Consider the following 6000-nt stretch of genomic DNA (forward strand, 5'->3'; position numbering starts at 1 on the left):
CTTAAGTCTTCTTGTCTGTGTGATCTGAAGACTTATTACACTTGAGGACTGTGAATCCTCCAGCCGGTTAGGCGTCGCGTTCTGAGCATCCAAGAGACATTGTGGATCGCCGGTGAACAAAGTCTGTGAAGGTTTGGGAGTCTACCTTGAAGACTTACCAGAGTGATTGGGCGAGGTCTGTGTGACCTTAGCTCAAGGGGAATACGGTGAGGACTGGGTGTCCTGAGCTGCGTGTTCAGGACTGGGTGTCCGGGACTGTGTGTCCTCAGGTTTAAATACCTAGCCGCCCTAACCAGAGGTACAGTTGTCACAGCAACTGGAACTGGTCCAACAAATCATTGTCTTCAACGAGTCACTGGTTTCATCCTTCCCTTCCCTTTACTTACTGTTGGTCCTTGTGAAGTCATTGTATGATTGCACTATCTTTTGTCTTCACTGAGTGACTGCGTGTTCTGTTTGGCTTCATAATATCTTCCTACCTGATCCTTACTACATTGCTGCTATTAGTCATTGTGCTTTCGCTCCATTGAATACTTGACTATGGTTTGCTTAGTGTAGTCTACCTTCCGCTGCATGGTAATAGGTTTATTTCTATCGTCTGTCTTCATAACTTCCATGTTTTGAAGACTTTCATAAAAATCGCCTATTCACCCCCCTCTAGTCGATATAACGCACTTTCAATTGGTATCAGAGCTAGGTACTCCCTTGTTCTGTGTGATTCGGTTTAACCACCTGGAGTTTTAGCTATGTCAACTGCAGGGATAATTAAAGTCTCCGCTGCGTGCCCCATCTTGGATGGAACTGAAATATCCCTACTGGAAGAATAAGATGCGCATGCATCTTGAAGCCATTGACGTCGACCTATGGTATGTCGTCAAGAACGGCATTCCCAAGGCTGGAGAAGGTGTCACTACTGCTGATGTCAAGAAGTTCATTCAACTGGGCTCTACTGCCAAGAATATCATCTGTGGTCATCTGACCAAAGGACAGTATGGCCACGTGAGTGCTTTGGAAACATCTAAGCTAGTCTGGGACTGGCTCTCCAAAGTCAACGAAGGCGTCTCAACCCAGAGAGATCAGAGAATCAGTGTCCTTCGCAACCTCTTCAACCGCTTCAAGAGAAATGACAATGAGAATGTCCAGCTCACATTTGATCGACTCACTGACATCACGAATGAGCTTCAAGCCCTTGGCGCTACTGAGACCACCAAGCATGAAGTCGTCAAGACACTACTGAGATCACTTGATAGTTCGTTTGACACCCTAGCCCTGATGATTCAAGAACGTCCTGATTTCAAGACACTCGATCTGTCTGACATACTTGAGAGGCTCAACACACATGAGTTTCAGCTTTCTGAGAAAAGAGATATCTATGGTCCAAACTATGGGCGAACTCGTGCCTTGAAGGCAAAAGCTATCTCCTCATCTGAAGAAGAATCTGACAGCAGTTCTGATGATCCTGAAGACATTGGAAGGGAACTTGCTATGCTTGTGAAGAAGTTCCAAAAATTCACCAAGAAGAAAGGCTTCAGAAAGTCTTCCCGATCAAGCTCAAGGAATGATGAAGCTTCTGCTCATGACTACAAGAAGAAAACATGTCACAAGTGCAAGAAACCTGGCCACTTCATCTCTGAGTGTCCGCAGTGGGACAATGAGAACAAAAAGAAGAAGAAGAGCAAGGAATATGACTCTGACGACAAGAAGAAGAAGAAATACTCAAAGTCTTCTTCCAAGTCTTCCTCAAAGTCTTCATCACACAAGAAGAGCTCATCTGGCAAGGCACGTGCGTTTGTTGGCAAGGAAATGGATTTAGAGGAGGAGTCCGCTTCTGAGGAGGCGGAGGTGGAGTCTGAGGAGGAGTCCGATTCTGGCGTCGCAAGTCTGGCTACAACATACGTTGCCAAGTCCATCTTCAACACTGAAGACAATGACTTCATCACTGACACCGATGCAAATGACAAGGACTACTCCGCTCCTACCTACTGCTTCATGGCTGTCGGAGGACTAATCCACGAACACCTATGGGACCGGCGGACCGAGTCCCTTTCGGTTCGGCGGGGCGGAGGTCGTGCAAAGAGCGGATTGAGGCGAAGCACACGAGCAGTTTACCCAGGTTCGGGCCGCACGGATGCGTAAAACCCTACTCCTGCTTTGTGGTTTGTATTGAGTTCTTGCTCGGGAGCGTGGAGTGCTACAGTACACACCAGCAGCTAATGAGACCGAGCGTGAGTGTTCTCTGAACTAGCTCCCCCCCTACGTTGCCCACGGGCCTCCTTTTATATGCTCAAGGGGTCACCGACAGGTGGCAACGGAGACAAAGGGTAAAAACGGAAAGGTGCTATGGTAGGTATAGCTACCTGCTACAGTGTATCATACCTAACCCTGACGGCAGGGGACAAGGGCATTAAATGCCCGTCTGTGTCGCCTAAACAGTGCAAAAGGGACCGTCACCGCTCGCCACGACGGCAATCTTGTCAGCACCGCTCGCCACTGCGCACCGCTGGCTGCACAGCCTCCCGCCACGCACGTCTGGAAGGGTCCCAGAGCGACACGTTAGTGGATGTGCTGGAGCGCGGGCACAGAGGGGTGGCTTGCCACGGCAAGCGCCTTGCCGCGGTCGTTGTCTTGTTGCGTCCGGGAGCTTGTCGCTCACCGGGCCTTGCCGGGACGGGAGGCGCGCCGCGGCAAGTTCCTTGAGATGCCTTGGGTGGCCTTCCCGGCAAGCTCCTCTTGCCGGGGTCTTGTCTCCTTAAGCGCCTTGCCTTGGTTGGCCTTCCCGGCAAGCTCCTCTTGCCGGGGTCTTGGTTGGATACTTTGTTCTTGAATGGCTCCAAAGGAACCACAGAGGACCTTGGCGGTCACCCGGCAAGCCTTGCGCGGGATGCTGCGACTGCCCGTGCACAAGTTTGGGATACTAGGGTACCCCTACTCTAGTACACCGATAGGAGCCCCCGGGCCTGGGCCATACACGGTGCCGAGCGCTGTTGGGCCAGGCCCAAAACAGGGCACGGGCACGCGCGGCCTAGGTTACACCGTATCTCTCTCCGTATCTGCCGCGCCCTCCCTGAACGGCACGCGTTGAATGCGGCATCGTGGGAGAGATTGTGGGTGGTTTCTTTATTCAGAAATGCGGAACGTCTGCCCCCTCCCTCTTTATAAGCAGGGGAAACAGGGGTAGTTCGCCCATTCGCCGGTTGCTGCTTCCAATCTCAGAAATCTCCGCCGCTCCCTCGCCTTCCCAAAGCTGAGAGAGAGAGAGAGAGAGCAGCGCTCCGCCCCCCATCGCCACCAGCACCACCAACACCGTCGACCTCCTCCACCACTTCCGCCATGGCTCCAAAAGCTGACAAGGGGAAGGTCGTGAAGTCGACCGAGGCGCAGCGGCTTGCGGCGCTGCGGAAGGAGCGGGCCGTCTTCCCCCCCAAGCTTGCTGCGAAGGAGCTGAGGGAGAACTACTACCTCTTCTGGTCGACGGAGACGCGCGCGCATCCGCGCACGAAGGTACTTCCCGCCGCCGCTTGGAAGAAGGCCCCAAACGGATACCCTTTCTTCGCATTGTTCTTCTACTGCGGGCTCTGCCCGCCTTTCTCTGAATTCTTATGCAACATCATGAATAACTATGGATTCCACCTCCTTGACTTCACCCCCAATGCCGTTCTGACCATGGCAGTTTTCGCACATCTCTGTGAAAACTTTGTCGGAGTCCACCCCAGTGTAGCTCTCTTCCGCCATTTCTTCATACCCCGAGTAGAGAGAGGGGAGCCATTATCCGGCGGAATCGCCTGGATCTCGAGGGCCGGCAAGAAAGAAACCTATCTGGAGGGAGAGTTCCGTGGCAAGTGGGAGGAGTGGAGAGCAGATTGGTGCTGGATTGACGAGGAGAACCCGCAGCCATTCACCACCTGGCGCCAAACCCTAGTAGCACGCGGCAGCGATTGGAGTGACGTGGCCCCGGAAGACAACAGGCTGAAGATTGCCGTCACCAGGATCCTACGCCTCAGGCTTGCCGAGCTCACTGTAGGCGCTGTTGGCGCAGACTATCTTCGTCGCCGCATCGCCCCCCTGCAGGAACGGGGGAGACCTGCCTGGGAGTTCAAGAATGCGGCAGATATTATGAGGCTGTGGCCGGGCCTCAACTTCAACTTCACTGTCCTGGAGCTCAACGCGATGCTGCAGGAGCTGTTCAAGTATGACCCCCAACATCCCGAGGTGTTCAGGTTGCCGGGGGGCGTCGTTCCGCTGTGCAACAATTCCTCGCTCGACCGCATCCGTGCAATGATGCCGGAGTGCGACTCGCATGGGATTGTGCCAACTTGGCAGGAGCCTGCGGACGACGTCGTGCAGTAGTTCTTCGATGACTTGGTGGAAGTGCCGATCCGCTCCGACGAGAAGGACAACCTCACCCGCGACACCACCGATGCAGAGATGGCGCTTATTGCCACTAGGCTGGAAGAGGCAGCGGCAGCCGCAGCCGCGGGCGACTTTGGGTTCACCGTGGAGGAGGCAGATGCAGCAGAAGCGGCAAGCCGTGCCGAGCGAGGGGAGCCCGCCGGCAAGAAGGAGCTTGCCGGGCGTGACGCCGAGCCGAGCGAGCCCGCCAAGGACACGAGCGGCTCGCTAGAAATCAACTCCTCTTCCTCCTCATCTTCGGGCAGCTCGCCGCAAGCAGAACCTTCATCCACACCAAGAAGGCGTCTCCGCAAGGCCGGTGATGTAGCGAAGCGGCAAGCGGGTCAACAGTCGCCGTGCCGCGTGACACGCTCCACCGCGGCAAACACCGTTGCCGCGGGAGCGCCTCATGCTGCGACGACAACTGGAGCGGGATCTAGCCGGACCACCGCTTCAGTTCCTGCCGCTGCTCACGCCGCGCCAACAGCTAGAGCGGGGTCGTCTCAGACCACCGCCACTGCTCCCGCCAAGCGGCCAAGGGAAGATTCTCCTCCGCCTCCTTGCACCGGGCGTGCGCCAGACTTCGACTTCTCCGCGTTCAGCTCCGACGAGGAAGAAGAAGAAGAGTAAGCTTCTCTTGCTGTACTTGTAGTTCTTCAATTCTTGCTGTTCGTCTTGTATCTCATTTGCTTTACTCTGAACTTGTTCCTCTTCAGGACTCTGTCCCAGAGAGCGACAAAGAGAGCGAAGGTCCCGGTGATCGTCATCGAGGATGAGCCCACTGCGACAGCAGGTGGCGCGCCCGAGACAACCTTGCCGGACCCGGCGACTTTTCTCCAAAGCAGCCCCCAGCGTAAGTGTATGATTTACTTTCCGCTGCGAGGCGCACATGGGTACTTGTCTTTGCTGATATTTGATTGCTGATTTGTGTAGGAGCAGAGCAGCCCCACCAAGAGCCAAGGGGGAATCCCCTGACAAGGGAGAGCTCTCCGGCAAGGGAGGGCTTTCCAGTAAGGGAGAAATCTCTGGCAAGGGAGGGTTCTCCGGCAAGGGACAGCGCCAGCGGCCCTCCGACGGCGGAGAACCTGACTGCAGAAACTGGCACAGGTAATCCTTTTGCTGCAAAACTTCCCTTGGGTCCTTCTTCTCTTGATCTTCTTGGGTTTTTGCTGGGTTTTGCTTGACTCTTCTCCCCTTGCCAGCTATCAGACCCATCTGCTGCGGAGCAGATGGAGACCGAGGTCGTCGTCGAAGAAGCAGCCGGCGTTGGCGATCCCACCGGCGCCGAGGCCGCCAAGGCTGCCGCCGCAGCAACTGGCGAGGGGTCTGGCGATCGTACTGACGGCCCAGAGGCCGCAGGAGCGCCAGGCACTAGGCCGACCGCCGACCCGTCCGCCGAAGCCGCAGCGCCAAGCTCCGAGGAGCCCCAGCTGGGCGTCTATTTGAAGGCCGGCGATGACATCTTCATCAACCTCCCCTGGGCGTCAAGCTCCAGGGCGCCGGTTGAGGGAGAGACCTTCGACGGGGAGGTGCTCGCCTCCGCTGGGTTTGGACGGTGGTTGACGCGCCAAGCAGCAGCAACGAGCCTGAGGAGGAGCGGCTGCTGCGGAA

The sequence above is a fragment of the Triticum aestivum genome, chromosome 5A (genome assembly GCF_018294505.1).
Source record: "Triticum aestivum cultivar Chinese Spring chromosome 5A, IWGSC CS RefSeq v2.1, whole genome shotgun sequence".
NCBI classification, from domain to species: domain Eukaryota; kingdom Viridiplantae; phylum Streptophyta; class Magnoliopsida; order Poales; family Poaceae; genus Triticum; species Triticum aestivum.